The sequence below is a fragment of the Bos taurus genome, chromosome 13, assembly GCF_002263795.3.
Source record: "Bos taurus isolate L1 Dominette 01449 registration number 42190680 breed Hereford chromosome 13, ARS-UCD2.0, whole genome shotgun sequence".
Taxonomy (NCBI): domain Eukaryota; kingdom Metazoa; phylum Chordata; class Mammalia; order Artiodactyla; family Bovidae; genus Bos; species Bos taurus.
Genome location: NC_037340.1, coordinates 77,973,909 through 77,982,553, shown reverse-complemented (window position 1 = coordinate 77,982,553; position 8,645 = coordinate 77,973,909). Strand labels below are relative to the sequence as shown.

General features: G+C 49.9%; 1 pseudogene; it reads right to left on the bottom strand.

The window, feature by feature from the left end:
- Nucleotides 1-72: 72 nt before the first annotated feature.
- On the bottom strand, nucleotides 73-7,378 carry LOC112449243 (interferon lambda-1-like; annotated as a pseudogene).
- Between the last annotated feature and the right edge of the window lie 1,267 nt (nucleotides 7,379-8,645).

Sequence of the window (8,645 nt, the reverse complement as noted above, 5' to 3'; positions counted from 1 at the left end):
TTGGGGTTTTATGTCTCTCCTCTCTGCCGCTCTGAAGTTTGGGTTGCTTGGGTTTGTTTTTTTGCTGTTTTTGTTTGCTTTTTGCTCAAACCATGTTTTGTTCTTTAGTGACAGGACTCACATTTTCTCCTCCATGAAACTCACAAATGATAACAGCCAGCATTTGAGTGCTTGTTCTGTGAGACAGACTTTGAAAAAACAAAGATTTGTGTATTTGTTCGGGTTGCTCCGGCCTCTGCTGCGCGGCCTTCTCTCGCTGTGGTGGTCCGGGGCTGCCCTAGTGGCAGTGCACCGGTCTCTCATCGCACTGGCTTCTCTTCTTGCCAAGCACAGGCTCTCGGTGCCCACGCTTCAATAGTTTTGGTGGGTTGGCTCAGTTTTTGCAGCACAGGAGCTGAGTTGTCCCCTGGCACGTGGGATCTTCCTGGACCAGGGATCGAACCCGTGTCCCCTGCATTGGCAGGTGGATTCTTTACCACTGAGCCACCAGGGAAGCCAAGCCAGGCATTTTATATGCTGAGACTTTTGAGATCTCATGTAATAGTCTCGGTCCTCCTGGAAGATAACCTAAATCCCATCTTACAGATGGGGAAACCAAGGTGTGCAGAGTTCAGCCATGCTTCTGGAGTGGGACTGCAGACTCCAGGAGAAATGATTGTTAGTAGTGACAGACAGGAGTTAAATAACAGTGAAGGGTGTTGTGTTAAAAAAAAAAAGCAATCCCATTTAAAAATGTTTTGATTCATTTAAATGCCTCAAGAGGATCCTGGTCAGTGTAATGCTAGCTTGTCTCTAAGAAAGAGAAAGCAGGGCCAAGAATCTTTAGCAGAATCTTGGCTTTTCAGTCCCCTCTATTCAGGGCAGACCATACTACTTACCCATTATAGCAACAATAGGAGATTACTTTAAAAATCAATTTAAGATTTCTTTTTTAAATGAAGTTTCCAGAAACTGATATAACATGGCAAATCAACTTCAATAAAAATAATAAATAAATAATGAAGGTTGACTTAACCTACATGGCAAAAATCTTCAGGGCAATGTAAGAGCAGCTGTGGTTTGGGGACATCCTGGCTTTATCCCCTGGTGGGGTGTCTGTGCCACCACACTGCCCACTCTGGGGACTTGGCCCCACGAGGCTGCTCAGCTGTCCAGGAGGAGACTAAACACTTCTCTCCAGCTCACTCACTGGCTGAACAAATATCCAGGCCTTGGGCCAGACGAAGGCCCAGGTGCTGGGTTTGATTTTAGCGACAGCATGGGAAAGGGCACTGCCATCCTGGCTTCCTGGAGACGAACACCCAGCCTGGGAGAGCTAAGGAAGCCAGACACTCGCTCCTGATGCTCCTGTATCTATCTGAAGGGGAGCAGAGACTCTGAGCAGCTTGCTTGATTTGCATATGTAAATGACAAGCATATTTAAGCATCACCAGGCCCACCAGCTGTACAGCATTACCATGAGCCTTGCTGCCAGCTCTGAGCACCAACCTGTGGTACCCCACACACTCAGAGGGATAGAGCCGTGGCAGACATTGCCAATTAAACTCTGGTAGCTGCTCACCCACCCTCCCTTGCTAATAAAAGCCGGGAGGTTTAGACATCTGGCCAGCAGGATAAAGACTGCCTTTCCCAGCCTCTCCTGGAGCTGAGCACAGTCATATGGGTAGGTCTGGTCCGTAGGATGGAAAAGTGCTGTGACTTCTAAGACTCGTCCTTCAAAGAAAGAAGCTTGTGCCTCCCACCCTGACTGTGCTGCTGGAACGGAGCAGCTCTGTGCGACTCTGAGGCAAAGGTCAAGGCAAGGCGGGCATGGCAACTGGCTGGAAGGGGCTGGCTCCCTGACACTTAGGAAGCCAGCATCTCACCTGGCCTGCCCCACCTATCTTCAGATTTTATATGCAAGAAATAACCTACTCTCTTGCTTAAACCCACATTTGTATTTTTCCATTTGCTCATTTTAGAAAACTTGATTTACAAAGAAAGCCAGACGAGAATAATGATGCCGCATGTACACTGAACCCAGGGCTTCAGTGGTTGAATGGTTAACGACTTCCGGCCAACCTGATATTTTCTGTACCTGTCCATCCACTTCCCTGACTCCTAAATTCCCTGGAAGCAAATTCAGACATCTGTTTCATTTAGGAACATTTCAGTTTGCATATCTAAAAGACAAGGACTTCTAATACCCTGACCGTATTTGAATTTTTATAACAATTCCTTAATTAAGCAACAGATATCAAGCCAGTGTTCCCAGGTCTGGTTGTCTCCTAACTGCATACTTTAAAAACTGCTCACCCTGGGGTCCCAATAAGGTCTCACACTCCAGTGGATAGATCTTTAAATCACCTTAATCCTAAAGGCTGTCCCCACGGAGGGACACTTCTCATTCTTTTTCTTTTTTATTCCTCTTGGAATGTATTTGTTGAAGAGACCGGGTTGTTCGTCTTTTGGAGTTTGCCAGAGTCTAAATTCTGCTGATGGCAGTCCCTGCTGCTGTTTATCGAGTTCCTCTGTTCCCTCAGCCTCCTGAAAATTGGCAGTGGGATCTTTTCTTTTTCAACTCCTTTCTGTTTATTTGAACATATTGTTCAAAAGTAGAAAAATAAACATTTCTTCTGCAGCTCCATCAATAAGGGGTGAGAGAAAGTCACAAGGCAGAATCGGGGCTTAGTGGATAAAGAGGGTCAGGGTCCCAGACGGGGTAGGGCTGGGTCCAGGTCTGCAGACACGCAGGTCTCCACTGGCAACACCTCAGGTTCTTATAAGGAGACTGAAGGGGTTGAACGGGACAGAGGCCTCGAGGCAGCCTTGGGACCCCTTGGGCCTCCTGGGGATGCAGCAGTGGTGCAGGCGGCCCTGGGGCAGCAGTCCCGCCCTGGGCCGAGCCCGGATGCAAGCCTGGAGCTCCAGGCAGATGTGGCATGGCATGTGCAATGGCCGGTCAAGGACGACCCCCAGGGACGATTGGGCCACGGCCCCCAGGACCTTCAGCATCACGACTAGCTCTCCCTCCAGGCCACAGGGCGCTCCACACCTGCATCCGCCTCAGGTCCTGGGTCCCGGGGAAGAGGCGAGAGCTGCAGCTCCCGTTCTTCAGCGAGAGTGACTCTGCCAAGGCATGCTTGGCTCTCTTGAAGCCCTCCGGCTCCTGTGGCAACAGGGAAGGGAACCGGCCCCCGTGGCAGCCCATCCCTGCCACGGTGGGCTTAGATGTGGGGACAGGGCCTGCTCTGGCCAGGTCCAGCCAGGTCCAGCCTCACGATCAGCAACACCAGGACCCAAGCTGCAGCCACGGCTAAATCTCAACGGCTTGTCTGGCCCCAGGGCTCTGCTTTCAGCCAGGCGCGTGGGGCAAGCCCAGCTGATGTGTGCCAAGTGAAAAGGCAAAGGGAAATAGGAATCTCCACTTGGACTACAGAGGGGGGAGTGGGTGGGGCCAGACGCCCAGCCAGGTGAGCTGGGGCCTGTGCCAGGAAGGAATGAGAGACAGATTCAGTTGCAGAAGAGAACTTTGTTTCTGAGAAGTCCCCTGCCCAGAGAGACTCTGGGTTAGGACTCCGGGGAATGCCTTTAGCTCACTGACTTTGGGGAGCCCCCGAAGGAGGCTGACGCTGGTGGAAGGATGGGAAACTGACTCTCACATTGGGGCAGGGACATAGAGGGGGTGGGTAAGTCTGCCTGAGCGGCAGAGAAGGGGCATCCTTTGAAGGTGCAGAAGTTTTAAAGTCCGCTGTGGCCCTCTTTTCTACTGCTACTTTTGTTACCTATGCTTTTGACATTAAATCCAAGAAACTGTTGCCAAATCCAGCTTCATGAAACTTTTGTTTTCTTCTAGGAATTGTTTTTTAGTTTCAGACTAAAACTAAATTTGGATCTTCAATCCATTTTCCATTTTGTGTATGCTGTAAGGGAAGGGTCTAGCTTCATTCTTCTGCATTTGGATGTCCAGTTTTCCCGGTACCATTTGTGGAGACGGTCCTTCCCCCACTGACTGGTCTTGGCGTCCTTGTGGAAGACCTTCGGACCACATACGTAAGGGTTTAGTTCTGGCCTCTCTCTTCTGTTGTTCTCTATGTCTGTCTCTGTGCCAGGACCACACTGTTTTGATTACTGTAGCTTTGTATGTAATGTGTTTTGATAAGCCCTCCAGAGTTTCTGTTGTTCTTCAAGACCGTTTTGGCTATTCGGGGTCCCTTGAGATCCCTTTTAAATTTTAGGAACTTTTTTCCCCATCTGTGCAAAAATGCCATTGGGGTTTTGATAGGGATTACATTGAATCAGTAGATTGTTTTGGGTAGTATGGACATTTTTAATGATGTTCAGTCTTCCAACTTGTGAACACAGGATGTCCTTAATTTGTGTGTTCTTTCAGCAATGTTTTGTAGTTTTTGGTATACACGTTCTTCACTGCCTTGGTGAGATTTACTCCTAAATATTTTATTCTTTTTGATGCTATTGTAAGTGGAATTGGGTTTGTAATTTCCTCTTCAGATTATTCGTTATTTGGGTATAGAACAATGAATCATAGAGAATAATGTGTTGATTTTGTATCCTGCAACTAATTCTTACATTCATTCTAACAGGTGTGTGTGTGTGTAAAATTTTTAGGGTTTTCTACATGTAAGATCATGTCATCTGAGAACGGATATAATTCTACTTCTTTCTTTCCAATTTGAATGCCTTTTTATTTTTTTCCAGCCAAATTGCTCTGGCTAAGATTATCAGCACTATGTTCAGTAGAAGAGGCAAGAGTGGGCATCCTGGCCTCTTCTCGAGGAAGAACTTCCAGTCTTTCACCGCTGAGCATGAAGTTAGCTGTGGCACATGCGCTTTGGAAATGGCTTTTATCATGTTGAGATAGTTTCCTTCCATTCCTAGTTTGCTGAGTGTTTTTTTTTTACCATGAAAGTGTGCTGAATTTTGGCACACACTTTTTACGCGTGAATTGCAACGATCATGTGGTCTTTATCCTTCATCCTGCGTGCTGTATCACCTGGTAGTTGACTTTTTTTTCTTTTCAGTAGTTGATTTTTGAGGCTTGCTCATTTGTGGGTTGGGTTTTTTGTTGTTGTAAGAACACTTCATAGATGTTGTCTTTTTTTTTCAGGAGGCACATGGCATCGAGTTCTGTCCCTTTGGGATATGAATAGCCTTTAAGGCTGTTACTCAGTACTTAGATCCGTTATTTAACTGGAGACTGCAAAATAGAGATATTCCAATCTTAAACGATATTCCAATCTTAGTCTTAATCGTTTGGCAACTGGAATACTTCTATAAAAAGAAACTTTTCTGTGGCGCTGTGAATCTCTACCCGGGACAAAACTGTATAAAACTAAATACACGGGCACACACAGGACAGCATGTGAAACTGATGTCATGGGAGCAAGGCCCGTGCATTTCACCAGTTGTGCCAAAGTCAGTTTCCGGCTGTGATATCACTCTATAGCTGTGCAAGATGTTCCTCTGAGAGAAACTGGGTGCAGGGTACACGGAACCCTTCTGTACTATTTTTGCAACTTCCTATAAATCTAGGACTTAAAAAAAAGTTAAAAAGAAACATCCCTCCTCTTTATGAAAAGCAGGATAGATGTTTACTTCTTTCCCTTTATTTTTACTTAGAATAATGAGTTGATGCCTTAGAATCCCCTAATAGTGACTGATTCTTTTTAAACTTATTTGTATTGGGGTACAGCCGATTAAAAATGCTGATAGTTTCGCTTCAGAACACTGAAGGGAGTCAGCTGAACATATAACATGTATTCACTCTCCTCTAGATCCAGTGACTGATTTTTAACAAGTATTACTCTGAACTCATTGATTTCAGTATATCTTAAGTATTTCAACCCACTCCATTATTACTGTTACTGACTTTCAAGTCCCATCTTTGTTCAGTGGGAACCTCCTCAGGCTGGCTCCCGAGTCCTTTTGACCTGACCCTGAAACCCCACTTGCTTCCTCACCATCTGCTGTAATGGGGGCTCCAGGTTTACCTTATACATTTCCTGTCCAAGTCCTGGAATCGAAGGTTTCTCCAAAGAGCCCTGGGTCCTCTCCTTGTGAAGTGACATAAACCTGCTGCGAGCTCCGCAGGGAGGTCAGTTCCAGGACCGGTTAATCCCCTTGTCCGACAGAGGCGTTAAGGACCGGGGCCCCGGCAGGTCGGCGAGGCCGTGCCTCGTGTTAGAGTTGCCGCCACAGGTCCGAGGAGCACTGCATCCCCACAGGATGGGAGAAAAAGGCCAGACAATGGGAAGAGGGCACTTCCCTGCTGTGAGTGACCATTTTTGAGTGTGAGGAAACAGCTGGAAATTCCCTAAGACGTTGCTTCCCTCTCCTGCCGGGACTGGGTCAGAGGCCTGTTGCTTAGCCTTCTCAGGTGAGACAGCGGAATGACCAGGAACGGCTTTACCTCCGCTCGGCACCTCTGGGCGTCCTATGCTGGTCACAGGGCCTTCAGCTCTGTGTGTGACCCTCCCCTGCAGCTTTCCGGCCTCTCAAGGAAAACCCTTCTTCCTTGGCTTGCTCCCCTTCACCCTGTTCAGTTCACTCAGTCGTGTCCGACTCTTTGCGACCCCATGGACTGCAGCACACCAGGCCTGCCTGTCCATCACAGTTTGCTCAAACTCACGTCCATCGAGTCGGTGACGCCATCCAACCATCTCATCCTCTGTCGTCCCCTTCTCCTCCCGCCTTCAATCTTTCTCAGCATCAGTGTCTTTTCCAATGAGTCAGCTCTTTGCATCAGGTGGCCAAAGTATTGGAGTTTCAGCTTCAGCATCAGTTCTTCCAATGAATATTCAGGACTGATTTCCTTTAGGATTGCACAGTTGGATCTCCTTGCAGTCCAAGGGACTCTCAAGAGTCCTCCCCAACACCACAGTTCAAAAGCATCCCCGTCACCCCGAGTGCGTGCTTTTTCTGGGCGATGAGAAGGTTGAAATGTGAATGACAACACCCAGCTTCCCTAGGTGCCGCTCTGGCTCCCCTCGCCCTGACTCTGGGGCTTTGTTCCAGGCTGACTGGGCTCAGCACACTCCACTTCCCAGTCTCCGCGCGGCCACCGGGGCCTGGAAGAGCCTGCTCCCTATCTGCCAGAGTCCCCACTGCTCCCGGGCCCACTGGCATCACCCTTGCGCAGTTTCACTAGGCAGGAGAACCCCTTCTCTGAGCCCAGTCTCTGTCACAGGGGGATGGGAGCTGAGGGCCACGGGCACTCCACCAGCCCTGCTCCTGACCTAGTTCCCCGCTGACACCAGCAGGCGTTGATCGGCCATGCGGTTGGCAGCTCAGGAACCGAAGGGGCCAGCATGTGATAGATGCTTTCCCCACTGCCTCCTTTGGCCAGGGGCGGGGGAGGTGGGGTAGCAGCGGGAGGCATTGCAGGGTCGAGGGGGACCGAGAGGTCCAGTCCTGGCCTCCCGCCAGAAGGCTGCTCCCTGGGGTCAGGACAGGTTCTCTTGCCTGGTTTCGTTTATCTCACATGTGTTTTCTGTTTGCATCTGTGACCAAAGGCTTCCCAGATGGCTCAGTGGTAAAGAATCTGCCTGCCAGCGCAGGAGACTCAGGAAACACGGGTTCCATCCCTAGGCTGGGAAGATTCCCTGGAGAAGGAGATGGCAACCCACTCCAGTCTTCTGCCTGGAGCATCCCATGGACGGAGGGGCCTGATGGGCTACAGTCTATCGAGTCGCTAAGAGTCAGCACACACGCACAGCCTGTTACCATAAGCAGCTTAGGATGCCGTTTGGAAGTATGAGAGGGTAACAGCACACTGAGCCTCAAGACTTCCCACTTAACAGACATTGCCACCACCGTCCATCCAACTCTTGCAGCCGTGTGGGCTCAGAGCCTGGCTTCAGTCTGGCAAAGGCCCACCACAGGCTGGCCTGCAACGCCAGGGGCCTGGTGAGGACGCGTCCCTTGCATCTGTGCGAAAGCAGTCGTGGGCTGGCTGAAGGCTGGGCACGGCCCAAGCCGTTCCCACAGAGGGACTGTACGCTTCGGCCACTCAAGATGGTTGCTCTCTTGCTCTTGGTACATCTCCTGTTCGACCAGCCCATGCTTCCCTCACATGACTGTCCAGTCCTCTTAATTACAGGGCTTAATCAGATCCTGGTAACTGAGTCCATCTGACATCAATCCCCCCCACCTATTAAAGGTAGCCGCTTCCTCCCTGGGGTACTGAAGGCCACCGCAGTGTTCTGCCCATCAGCTGCTGTATACGGTGGGGTATCACTCCACCTTGTGTATCGACCTCTGTGTAAGAGCCCTCCATCTGCCAAACCATTAAACCTTCCCTGGTGGCTCAGACGGTAAAGAATCTGCCTGCAATGTGGGAGACCTGGGTTCGATCCCTGGGTTGGGAAGATCCTCTGGAGAAGGGATGGGCAACACACTCCAGTGTTCTTGCCTGGAGAATTCCATGGACAGAGGAACCTGCTGGGCTGCTGTCCATGGGATCACAAGGAGTCGGACACGACTGAGCGACCAGCACACACAGCAAACCATCAGGGCCTCTGCTGCTGCCTCTGGGCGATGGTCTCAAGGCTTGTGGGCCTGTGGGGTGCAGCCCCACGGAGACAGAGGCAGGAATTGGGCCCCTAGAGCCCACGCTCCTGCTCATCACCCCCTGCGTTCTGCACCCA